This window comes from Perca fluviatilis, chromosome 4 (genome assembly GCF_010015445.1).
Source record: "Perca fluviatilis chromosome 4, GENO_Pfluv_1.0, whole genome shotgun sequence".
In the NCBI taxonomy this organism is placed as follows: Eukaryota; Metazoa; Chordata; class Actinopteri; order Perciformes; family Percidae; genus Perca; species Perca fluviatilis.
This window is the reverse complement of record NC_053115.1, coordinates 42,421,098-42,435,030: the sequence shown is the minus strand read 5'-3', so window position 1 is coordinate 42,435,030 and position 13,933 is coordinate 42,421,098. Positions and strand designations below refer to the sequence as shown.

At 40.1% G+C, this 13,933-nt stretch overlaps 1 pseudogene; it reads right to left on the bottom strand.

The window, feature by feature from the left end:
- Positions 1 to 307: 307 nt before the first annotated feature.
- LOC120557010 lies at positions 308 to 3,692 on the bottom strand (annotated as a pseudogene).
- Between the last annotated feature and the right edge of the window lie 10,241 nt (positions 3,693 to 13,933).

The window sequence follows — 13,933 nt, the reverse complement described above, 5'->3', positions numbered from 1 at the left end:
AGAAAGCTATATGAGGCATGCAGATATGCCTTCAAAGATATTTGACTTTTCTCTTAAATAAAAGCAGGTCTATAAACTTTACATCTGGCTCTTGATGTGCTTCTTATTTTCCAGCGTGGCCCTTAGTGAGGTTAAGTTTGACACCCCTGATCTAATCAGACAAAATTAATACTTGAAGCTTTGATGAAGGATTAGAGCACAGGATTTGTCACAGATTGAAGTTTAGTTACGCAAATGTTTCTTGAAGAACAATGCAGTGAATATTCAAATTCTGGGGGCGCCTGGGTAGTTCTGTCTCTTTTCAATGTAGAGTTTCACTTTCTGATTTGGTTTATGAAGAGAGAAACAGAAGAGAAAGTTTCAGTTCTTAAATCACCAACATTACATAAAGTCTGAACCCAAATGGAGACATCCACCTTAAAATGAACACGTCAACCTTAAATAGAACAACTCCTCCTCTGAATGACTAACAGCAGAATTCAACCACAGACTAAATGAAACACTTTTACAGAAAGAATCAAACTGGTTCATATATCTTGGATAATTTCATATGTACAATTTTTAAATAATACATGTATTCAAACATTGATTTTAATGTTTGGAAACTTTCTAGTTCATTGGATCTGAACAATGTTTGGTTCTTTTTTTCTTCTTTGGATCAGATCAGCTTCTACAAAGTGTTTGCTAGTCATCATGGCTCCACCCACCCACCCACACACCCACAAAATAATAGAACGAACAAACACTTTAAATAAAACAGTACTGGTAAAATAGAAAAAGGCTAAATGAACTAAAAGATCAGAGACTAAGCGAAACAATTTAACATAAAAGCTATCTTTCAAACTAAATAAAAATAAAATGAAAACAATAGGTGAAAGAACATATCTTTGTATTAATGAGACAGCAGGAGGACAGGTGCAGATTAAGAGGTTAAATTCAGAGACTTTTCCCTACACCATCATGAATATAATCATCCTCTTTATCTCTAACTGCTCTGCTCCACTGTCACACACACCTTCACTGGTGATATCTTCAGTGGGACTTTATCTACAGTGAAAATCAATGGAAACATCTTCTCAGTGAAAGTGTGTGTGAAGGTGTGTATGTGTGTGTTAGTATCTACATCAGAGAACGACAGCTTTCCTCGGTTCCAGTCCAGAGTCACTCTGATCCTCTGGAGCTTCTTCTGCACTACGAGATCAGTGACTGGATCTGGTAATGACCGTGCTGAGTATTTACCTTTATGGAACATTATTCTCCATTATCCAGACAGTATGTCCCCCTTCCTCTGGACAGACTCTGCTAACACGCCGATTGACCAATATGCATTGTCTCCAACCTCGACATCCCAGCTGTGAGTCCCTGAGTTTAAGCCCTCAGAGCCCAGGACAGATGGGTTTTTATCAAACCTCTCTGAATTATCAGGAAGCTGCCATCTCTCTCCCCATCTCACACTGGTCAGATCTTCAGACAGGATGAGTTTTGGGTGAGCAGTGCTTGGGTCCAGAATCACAGGAGTGTAGGAGACCATGTCCTTCATCTTGTTCCAGATGTTGAAGCTCAGGTTGCCCAGGTGTTTGGCCTCGTCTATCAGAGCTCCTGAGAGCAGCTGTGGATCATCCAGCAGGGGGCGCTGCTGGACTCCACTGCAGCCTTGTAGTTGATCAGGAATGAGACGTCTTCAGCTCTCAGCTGCTCCTCTGTGGCTCTGACTTTGTCTGAAAGAGCTGCTATCTCTCTGCTCAGAGCCTCCATCTTCTCCTTCATCCTCTGACTCTTCTGCTCCTCTTCCTCCATCAGTGCAGCCAACCTGGCCTCCTCTTCCTCTTCTAGAAACTGGTGAAGCTTCTTAAACTGATCCTTAACCCATGACTTTGTGCGTCGCGCCTGGAGCTTTATGTGTTTTGCTGTCTGATCAAACTTCACTTTAATTTGTTCAAAAACCTTTAACTTCTCATTTAAGGGCTCCAGAGTTTCCTGAAGCTCCTTCCTGTGTTGTTGTGCAGCTTCATCGACGGGTCTGAATCTGTGGTTGGAGTGTTTTTCTGAATCTCTGCAGACGACACACACTGGCTGCTGATGGTCCAGACAGAAGAGTTTGAGTTTCTCAGAGTGCAGACTGCAGAGAGCCTCTGAAGCTCTCTGATCTCTCTGCAGCCGCCAGTAAGAAGCCACACACGCTTTAACCCACGGTTTTAACAAAGGTGGTTCATACAAAGATCTTTTCTTACAGACTGGACACTCCTGTATTGGTTTCTCTGTCCACCAGCTCTGCAGACAGTCTTTACAGAAGCTGTGGCTACATGACAGAAGGACAGGATTTCTAAAGACATCGTAACAGACCGGACAGCAGAGATCCTCCTCTGATCTGGAAGCCATTTTGTCTCTGTGTGAAGCTGAAAACACAGCAGACAGAAAGTACAGTCAGTCATGGCTCCCCTCCCTCTTCTATTAACTTCACTGAAATTTATTTTCACTTTGAGTCAAATGGGCAGAGCAAGTGGCAGCAGCTCAAGCATCAATCATCACATCCATACATATATTAAAGATCCATCAAGACAATACAGTAATACAAAAATAAAAAATATATACTAAGATTGGCATCTGAGCCATTTTTTCAGTGCCTGCCTAAAACCTCCTACACTTCTGTCCATCTTTAGATTTCCTGGCAACCTGTTCCACAGGCTTGTTGCTACATACAAAAAGGACTCCTTACCTAAATTACTCTCAACTCTAGGAGGCACAAAATCAGTAGAGCTGCCCCTTTTGGAGTAGCTGTGAACATCTCTCACTCCGTTAAAATAATTGATTAAATATTTGGGGACAATGCACAGTTGAATCTGAGAGACTCAATCTTCAACTTTTAACCACCCCATAGTCTCAAATGAGAAGTTTCAAGATGAGATCTGGGGAGGTTCAGAATAAGCCTTATAACCTTATTTTGAGCAGTCTGAAGCCTATGTTTCAGCTGCTTTAAGACACCATTGTACCATGAGCAGCATGCAAAGTCAAAATAAGGCTGAATGAGAGCACTTGCCAGAGTTAGCATCAATTTCCTGTCCAGAAACCGTGAGATTCTGGCCAAGAAACATACTCTTTGATTCACCTTGGTATGTACCTTATGCACTTGGCCCACTCCAGACAAGTGGCAGTCCAGCACACAACCAAGGTAACTAACGGAGTCCTTTACAATAATGACATTATCTCCAACTAAAACCCTAAAACCAGGGGATCTTTTCAGTTTTATCTTTGACCCAAACAATATGGCTTCTGTTTTCCCTAAGTGAAGCGATAGCCTGTGGTCTGACATCCACCTGCTGACATTTCAACAATATAGTTTGAACGTTGGTTAGGCCACATAGAACAGAGTTGTTTTTGGTAAACGTAAAAGGTATTTATTGGTTACAAAGAGTTTTAAGTGAATCAACAAAATTAGGTACACAAACTACAAAAGGAAAACGGGCCTGTGAAACTCACGGTTAGCAGAAGGAGGACCCAAATGCAGGATATGAGTAGGCAGGTTGATTCAACAGAAAGTGAGCTTTAATGACAAAGCTGGATCCTAAAACAGACAATCTATAAAGACAATCCAGAAACACTAGAAAGACAACAAAGTAGAATAATCTACACAGGTATACACAGCCAGGAACAAACGCAGCAGTCCGACACTGAACAGGAAAGGAGGGTGGTAACGAGGGATAGGTTAAACACACCTGGGCAGGGCTGACTCCAGAGGAAACAGAGCTAGACAAAGACACATAAAACCGAACACTACAAAATAAAACAGGAAGTAACACATGCAAACATATACAAGGAATGGATCTAGGAAACGTAAACGTAAAAGATATTCTTATTCAAACTAAAGCGTAGTAGTGTAGATGTAGCCTTCATTAACACTAGATATTTTTACTAGATATGATGAATCTGTCATTATTAAGAGTAGGATGTAGAGAGATAATGGTAGAGAGTAGTATGTAGAGAGACAACGTAGAGAGTAGTATGAAGAGAGACAACGGTAGAGAGTAGTATGTAGAGAGACAACAGTAGAGAGTAGTATGTAGAGAGACAACAGTAGAGAGTAGTATGTAGAGAGACAACAGTAGAGAGTAGTATGTAGAGAGACAACAGTAGAGAGTAGTATGTAGAGAGACAACGTAGAGAGTAGTATGTAGAGAGACAACAGTAGAGAGTAGTATGTAGAGAGACAACAGTAGAGAGTAGTATGTAGAGAGACAACAGTAGAGAGTAGTATGAGAGACAACAGTAGAGAGTAGTATGTAGAGAGACAACAGTAGAGAGTAGTATGTAGAGAGACAACAGTAGAGAGTAGTATGTAGAGAGACAACAGTAGGCAGAGAATCTGGATGCTAACCATTTATTGCACAGAACTTACTCAGAATAATCTAATCCACGTGTCAAACTCAAGGCCCGTATAGGCCAAATCTGGCCCCTCGCAGACTTTGATCTGACCCAAACATCAATTTAGGTTCCCAAATAAATTTTGGCCCACCTACTTTTTGTGGCTTTTTTCTGTTTTTGTCACTTTCACGACTTTTTTTGGGGGGGGTTTCCCAATGTCTTTTCAGCTGTGTGAGTGGCTTTTTTCAACCTTTTTTGGCGCTTACTTAAATGATGGTTAAGGAACTTTTTTGCTGAATTTTTTAGGGCTTAATGTGTTGAACAAATGTAAGTGAGAAAGCTATATGAGGCATGCAGATATCCCTTCAAAGATATTTGACTTTTCTCTTAAATAAAAGCATGTCTATAAACTTTACATCTGGCTCTTGATGTGCTTCTTATTTTCCAGCGTGGCCCTTAGTGAGGTTAAGTTTGACACCCCTGATCTAATCAGACAAAATTAATACTTATATTCACATATAGTCAGAAATATAAATCTTTGATGAAGGATGAGAGCACAGGATTTGTCACAGATTTAAGTTTAGTTACACCAATGTTTCTTGAAGAACAATGCAGTGAAGATCTTTGTTTTGAAGGTTAAGTATTCAAATTCTGGGGCGCCTGGTTAGCTCACCTGGTAGAGCGGGCGCCCATATGCAGAGGCTCACTCCTTGACGCAACGGCTCAGGGTTTGAGTCTGACCTGTGGCCATTTGCTGCATGTCTTCCCCCTCTATCCCCCATTTGTTGTCCTGTCTATTACAGGTTTTTCCAATTGCAAAAACACAATTTTGCAAACTAGGCTGGTTTTATCAAAATACAATTCACAAAACCACACGCCCAAACTGCAAAATACCTCATATATATCCTGCAAAATGAAGCACTGCAACCAAAACTACATACAGAATTATCTAAATCAAACTTTTGCACCAAATTGCACACACTTCATTCATATTACCAGATTTGTGTCTAACTACACACTGTTGGGCAAAATGAAAAGCACTCTCATCTTTAGTATGCTTTGCCATATTACTAAAATAATTCAAATTGTAGAAAATTCTTCACATTGTTCACATGCACAGGAATACATATTTGCAGATACACACACATGCTGTTGAAATATTTTATTTATTTTTTATTTTTCACCAAACAAGTCAGTGCAACATATGTACAGCAGATATATTTACATTGGACCAAACAAAAATATGCTAAAAAAAAAACAGTAAACTGAAAAAGAAAATTGCAGAAGAAAATGTGCAGAAACAATATATAGAAAAAAAAGAGGCATCATAGTGCTTACTTCCTGATTAAAGTGGTAACAATTAACCATTGGGGTGTTTGGCCAAGTGGCACATATATAGGCTAATTAGCTCACGTAGAGTTATTTTTGAATGGCTGTGTTTTGAAATGGCAAACATGTGACTTTATGTCAGATTGTTGTGTCTTATGCAGAGAACAGTGTTCAGAGCATTTCAGAAGTTCCATTTTGAATTGCAAAATGTGTGTAAAGCACATCTCTGTGTGTCAGTTTAAATAATTATGCTATGCATGTCATTTTAGTGTGTTAGCAATTGGAAAAACTGTAAAGGCTAAAATGCCCCCCCCAAAAAATTTCTAATTCTGCAACAATTCTATTAAAAAAAAAATAAAAATACATTATGATCGCTGAAATATCCCTCCACCATTTCACAATGAAACAATAACTTTTACATGATGTATGAGACCCAAACTTCACATTCAAACACAATAACATTCCCATCAGCCTTCAAAAAATGATAAAACTCAAATGCATGTAAAGAGTTATTGAGGTTTTGGAACATTTTTCATTGTTTTTATTGCTATTTATTTATGACAATTTCTGTCTCTTTTCAATGTAGAGTTTCACTTTCTGATTTGTTATAGAAGAGCAAGATTCAGTTCTTAAATCACCAACATTACATAAAGTCTGAAGCCAAACGGAGACATCCACCTTAATAGAACAACTCCTCCTCTGACTGAATGACTAACAGCAGAATTCAACCGCAGACTGAACACTTTTACAGAAAGAATCAAACAGAAAATGGTTCATATATCTTGCATAATTTCATATGTATAACTTTTAAATAATACATGTATTCAAACATTGATTTAAATGTTTGGAAACTTTCTAGTTTATTGGATCTGAACAATGTTTGGTTCTTTTTTCCTTCTTTGGATCAAATCAGCTTCTACAAAGTGTTTGCTGGTCGTCATGGCTCCACACACACAAAATAATAAAACATGAACAACAATTTAAATCAACAGTATTGGTAAAACAGAAAAAGGCTAAACGAACCAAAATGATCAGAAAAGAAGTGAAATAATTTAACATAACAAAAGCTAACTTTCAAACTAAATAAAATGAAAACAATAAGTGAAAGAACATATCTTTCTAATAATGAGACAGCAGGAGGACAGGTGCAGATTAAGAGGTTAAATTCAGAGACTTTTCTCTTTAAAAAAAAACACCATCATGAATATAATCATCCTCTTTATCTCTAACTGCTCTGCTCCCCTGTCACACACACATTCACTGGTAATATCTTCAGTGGGACTTTATCCCAAGTGTTAATGAATAGAAACATTTTCTCAGTGAAAGTGTGTGCGAAGGTGTGTATGTGTGTGTCAGTATCAGCATCAGAGAACGACAGCTTTCCTCTGTTCCAGTCCAGAGTCACTCTGATCCTCTGGAGCTTCTTCTGCACTACGAGATCAGTGCGTGGAGCTGATGGTACTGTGCTGAGCGTTTACCTTCATGGAACATATTCTCCATAACCAGACAGTTGTCCTTCCTCTGGACAACTCTGCTACACACCCAGTTCAGTTGTACTTTCCAACCTTGACATCCCAGCTGTGATCCCAGAGTTAAACCCTCAGAGCCCGGACAGAGGGGTATTAAAAACTCTGGATTATCAGGAGTGTTCTTTTCTTCCAAGTCTCACACTGGTCATCTTCAGACAGGATGAGTTTTGGATAGCAGTGTTTGGGTGAATCACAGGAGTGTAGGAGACCATGTCCTTCATCTTGTTCCAGATGTTGAAGTTAAGGTTGCCCAGGTGTTTGGCCTCGTCTATCAGAGCTCCTGGGAGCAGCTGTGGATCATCCAGCAGGGGGCCTTGCTGGACTCTTTCCACTGCAGCCTTGTAGTTGATCAGGAATGAGATGTCTTCAGACTGGACACCCTTGAGCTTGTTTCTGTCTCCACCAGCGCTGCAGACAGTCTTTACAGAAGCTGTGGCTACATGTCAGAACAACAGGATTTTTAAAGACATCATGACAGACCGGACAGCAGAGATCCTCCTGTGATCTGGAAGCCATTTTGTCTCTGAGTGAAGTTGAAAACACAGCAGACAGAAAGTACAGTCAGTCACGGCTCCCCTCCCTCCTCTACTAACTTCCAGATGTGTATAAAGTACTAGAGACCCATACTTGAGTAAAAGTACAAGTGCTCTATCAAAAAAGTGACTTGAGTAGAAGTTGAAGTGCTCTTTAAGCACAACACTTAAAGGGGTGATAGAATGCAAAACCGATTTTACCTTGTCATAGTTGAATAACGACAGTTCGGTGGGTAAATAGGACATACATAGAAGCTCAAAATCCCATTGACACCCCTTTACTATAAAAATCTCATATTTTGAAACTGCCCCTGAAAACGGGCAAATCTGAGCAAAGCTAGAAGCTTACGTAAGCATCCCAAGACCTCTACCTTTGTCACGCCCATGGATGTATTAAGAGAACGGTCATGCCCCAACATTTACATAGGCTACACAACTGACCTTAGATCAGGTAGTCTTCTGAATCTAGGTCGCGCAGATCTCTGCTATTCCATTACAAAATTCACTTCTGAAACTTTTTTTATGCGAGAAAACAACTATGTAAAGCTCAAATATGGGCAGTTTTACGAAAATGGATGGCTAATTGCAAATTTTGTCAGACTGTGTGTCGGAGTTCAGCGGCCGGTGCTGCCTGGGTTGCTACATCGCCGCTAGGCCTGTAGCGATCGATGATGTCGACGCGTCGACATAAAAATTACGTCGACGTCAAATTTTTGCGTCGACGCTTCGCGACAGCTCGCCACACACACATGGGAGACCAAAACATTGCAGAATGGAGAACGAAACAGCAACCTCCTCACATAATTCCAAACAAAGCCCTGCAAAAAGCCCCAATAAAAGAAAAAGTCCTAAAAGACAGCTCGCCCTAAATCATCGAAGGTATGGGAATACTTCAAATTTAGTCCCAAACGTAAAAGGTGTCGTTATTTGCGCTCTTTGCCAAATGGAGTTGGCATACCACACCAGCACAACATCAATGTGGGAGCATCTGAAACGGAGGCACCCCATTGTCTCTCGTGAAGGAGACAATAACAAGTAGTACTAACGTTGGCTAAATTAATTTCATGTTTGCGTAGTGTGTTGTGTAGCTTGAGCTCTGCGCACTTCGGTGGTGCTAGCTAACTATCTTAGCTCTCCATGCAGTTTGTTCGTGCTAGGTTAGTAGCTAACGTTAACGTTAGCTAGCTACTGGCGCCTAGACAGCTGTGTTTAGCTAACGTTAGTTATCATCTAATGTTTGCTTGAATGGTAGCTAGCTTACGGCTGCAGAACACAACTATCTATAGTAGCTAACGTTAGCTAACGTGAACGTTAGCTACTAGCCTAGCACGAACACACAGAGAGCTAGGATGCGTTTGTTAGCCTATCACCACCAAAGAGTACAGCTGCTAGATCTAGCTAACGGTAGCAAGCAGATTGCAGTAGCTTTGTACAGGAGAGATTTATGTTGGGACTGTAAAACTGAAAACAGGAATTTTATATTGTGTTAAACACTCTCAGGAATGTCTATACTGTGCACTGCACGTGTTTTTTTTGCACTACAACCAACACTACAACGTATTAATTTTTTAGAGTTATGAGAGAGTTATGTTTGTACTTTAAAAGAGTAAACAGGCTGGCCTTTCATTTTGTATAACAGTAAAATAATTGTATTTATTTAATTTTGTGTAAAGGAGAAGATTTTTTGCTGTGCAAAAATGTTTAATAAAGTCTATTATTAAGATTTTTTTGGTATTTATTTGAGATATATTATGGTTTTTATTAATCGAGCAACAGAAAAATAATCGTTAGATTAATCGTCCAATTAGTTGACTAATCGATAAAATAATCACCCGATTAATCGTTTAATAAATAATCGTTTACCCCCAGCCCTAATCACCGCCCTGCCTGTCCTCCTTCACAGACCCCGGCCTGCTGTGAGCTCGATTGAGCTCCGTCACGGCCGGCAGCCCGCGGTTCTCCATACCCGCGCAAACTCACCCTTTTCTGGGTGACTGGACTACCAAACGGCGCTGCCCTGACAGAGCTCCAGGGCCTGCAGCTTGCTGTTCTCCCTCCCCTCTTCCTGCTAAATGGCCGGTGTGACTGAGAGCGCGGTCAGCGAGCTTGTTACGCCCGCAATCTCTTACCGCAGGTGCTAGTTAATCTTATAATGGATGTGTGTTGAGTTATTTAAACAAACGATTGGGGAAATAAATGCCTCTTGTCTGCGAGTCTCATTGATAGAGCCCGCAGTGAGCTGGAGTCCATCAATGAGAGCTAGCTAGCCTCCTCCTAACGAGACCTCTGAAATTCACAAAAATGCATTAAATCCGACATCGGACAAGTGTTAGCTAAGCTTTCTAAGACCTTGGGGAACCTGTAATATACATGCCGTGACGAAATTCAAACTGTAAATGTACTATAGTTATGCCGAAAGTGTAGCTAGCTAGCCGCAATCGTTTCCCATTGTATTCAATGGGACACATGGCTAGCTAGCTGCTCCTCCTAACAAGACCCCCGGCGTTCACAAAAATGCCTTAATTTGAAATCGGACACAACAGTTAGCTTTATAAAGACATTTGGGTAGATGTTATATAAGTGGCATGACGAAATTCAAACTGTAAATATACTATAGTTATGCCGAAAGTGTAGCTAGTTTGCCGCGATATTTTCCCATTGTGTTGAATGGGACATATAGCTAGCTGCTCCGTCTAACAAGACCCCTCACCTTCATAAAAATGCCTTAAATTCAAATCGGACTGTTAGCTTTTGTTAGCTTTGTAAGACCTTGGGGTAGCTGTGATATAAGTGCCATGACGAAATTCAAACTGTAAATATTTTATAGTTATGCCGGCAGCGGAGATCCTTAGTGCAGTAATCCACAAAGGGTGACTTTGCCCTGGGTATGGAGCCCAGCAGGCTGCCACTTTCTCGTCAGACTGTGTGGAGCTCCTAAAGTCTGACGCGTCTTACCAAATTTGCAATTAGCCATACATTTTCGTAAAATGGCCCATATTTGAGCTTTTTTATAGTTGATTTCTCGCATAAAAAAGTCTCAGAAGTGAATTTGGTAATGAAACATTGCAGTGTCTGGAATATGAGATTCTGTCGCTTCTCTTATGTCTGTGTATGGGGATTCGCTCAACTAATCAGCGCGCAGCTCATCTAAATATTCATGAGCATAGCATATTTGGAAGAAAAGCTCTTGTTACAAATAGGGCCAAAACACAGGGATGCATAAGGGCCAATAAAATATCAACCAGGCCATTTTCAGCCCAACCAATGTTACATACCCCATTAGGAGACCATAAGGAACAGTGTGAAATACCCTATATAATCATTCTATCACCCCTTTAAGTAGAAGTACTAAAGTATTCAAAAAATGTTGTACTTAAGTATTGCAAGTAATTTATTTTAAAATTTACTACTCAAGTACTGAAAGTAAAAGTACAAGTATTGTGTTATTTAGTTATTAAAGAAGCAGTCAAAAGTTTGAATATCATATTGTTTATATTATGTCAAATGTTTAGCCAAGGCTGTAGCCAAAGGAATTAACAAATATTAAATATATTATATTAAAAATAATATTAACAAATACTGAAATAAAATGTACAATTATCACACTGTGCAAGTTAAATGAACATCCTCTCCAGCACAGTAACGACTAAAGCCCTCAAAAACATATCACACACTAGCTAGTAACATGTGTGATGTAGCTAGTGGAAAGTTAGCAAGCTAGCAACATACAGATAAACTAGCAGCTTCACATCACAGGGTCAAACATCCAGATAAACTAGAGCAGCTTCACATCACAGGGTCAAACATCCAGATAAACTAGATCAGCTTCACATCACAGGGTCAAACATCCAGATAAACTAGAGCAGCTTCACATCACAGGGTCAAACATCCAGATAAACTAACAGCTTCACATCACAGGGTCAAACATCCAGATAAACAACAGCTTCACATCACAGGGTGAAATATCCAGATAAACTAGATCACTTCACATCACAGGGTAACATCGATAAACAGCCAGCTTCACATCACAGGGTCAAACATCCAGATAAACTAACAGCTTCACATCACAGGGTCAAACATCCAGATAAACTAGAGCAGCTTCACATCACAGGGTCAAACATCCAGATAAACTAGAGAAGCTTCACATCACAGGGTCAAATGGTTAACATTCAGGACTCACTGCAGACTCAAACAACTCAGGAATAGCTTCATCTGCTGCAGTAATAGCTAAATAGAAAGAGTACAAACTTACATCGTCTCTGTCTTCTGAATGGGCCGACAATAATGAAAAGAAACACGACGCGGTCTCGGGGATTTCTTACGTAAAGTAAATTAACGTAAGTAACTAACGTACAGACACACACACTGTAACCTACACAGTCTTCGTAGTGTGAGGAATTCACAACAGTAACGAGTAACGATGGAGCACATATAAAATGTATCGGAGTAAAAATATTAAACTCATCGAAAATATGTACTCAAGTAAAAGTGGAAGTAGGAGAAAAAAAGAATACTCCAGTAGAGTACAGATACAGCCTTTTAGTACTTAAGTAGAGTAGTGAAGTAGTTCTACTTTGTTACTATACAGCTCTGCTAACTTCACTGAAATTTATTTTCACTTTGAGTCATGTTTTCAAGTCCAACTCACCTTCAGTGTGTGGAGTGTCAGCAGGTTGAAGCAGCAGTGTTGTAGTTTTCCACTTTTCTCTCCTGTAGCTGAACTCACTCAGAGGTAGTTGTTAGTTTGGTCTGAGGGTGAAGCTGAGCTGAAGTCTGTTTTTCTGTTTCGAGTGAGTCAGGTGAGGGTGGAGTAACGAAAGGAGGGTAGTAACGAGGGATAGATTAAACACACCTGGGCAGGGCTGACTCCAGAGGAAACAAAATTAGACAAAGACACATGAAACCATGAAACCAAACACTACAAAATAAAACAGGAAGTAGAGCATGCAAACAAGGAATAGATCTAGGAAACATAAATGTAAAAGATATTCTTATTCAAACCAAAGCGGAGTAGTGTAGATGTAGCCTTCATTAACACTAGATATTTTTACTAGATATGATGAATCTGTCATTACTAATAGTAGTATGTAGAGAGCAAGGTTATAATTGTTAACGAAAACGAACGAAATAACGAAAACTAGGTGGGAAAAAACATTGTCGTTAACTGAAATAAAAATAAAAACGAGGCATTACAAAAAAACGATAACTAACTAAAACTGTAATGTCTGTTTGCAAAACTAACCAAAATAAAATCATCGCGTAAATGTCCTTAGTTTTCGTCTTTGTCAATGTCTTTCATAGAGCAAATAACGTTATATCTTTCAGAGTTGACATTTCCGACCATAGACATACAGTTTCCGACTGGGAACCCAGAAATTCAGATATTCCATTGTTAAATTGAACACAACATAGCCCATGCCCCTCGCCTGGCATCATGGCGGTACCGAAAGTTGGTAGAAAGCGGCAGAGTCCAATTTGGGATTACTTTGAATATGACTGTGTGTCAGATAAAAGCAAGTGCCTTGCAGTGGAAGGTGGTAAAATATGTGGAAAATTTCTTAAAGGCAAAAATCCCACGAATTTGAAAGTTTAATTTGAGAAGCGTGCACAAGGAGGCTAACCTAGCTTTACTGAAAGAGGTAAAGGAGAACGCAACAGAAGAAGCTAACTCCGGTAACGTTACAGGTCCAGGCAGCATGACGGAGACAACCGCAGGAGAGAAAACACTACATGAGTGCTTTCAGCGACGACCCGATAGCTGCTGGTTAGTTAATACGCAGGAACACCACAAGCGGGAGGAAGCGTTGGTTAATCTGTTTATTAATACTGGGATGTCTACACGACTGTGTGAGTAGATTGCCTTCAAACAGTTCGCCAATGTACTCGAACCAAAATTCAAAACACCTGGAGCTGCAAGAGTCAACAGCCTTAGTGGGGCTAAGATGGATATGGCAAAGCAGAAAGTAAAAGAGATCATTAAGGATGCGAGGAAGCTGACCCTATGTGTAAATGGTTGGAGCAAGAGAGGATTAACAGCATCTTTTATGTTGTGTCAGCTTGTTTTTACCACCCGCCCGGAGGCCAGGTTCACCATGCCCTGCTTAACCTGCACCAATTGGAGCACCCTCACACAGGGGAGTCCATTGCTCGCTGCACTGATCGGACATTAGACGCGTGGGGTAT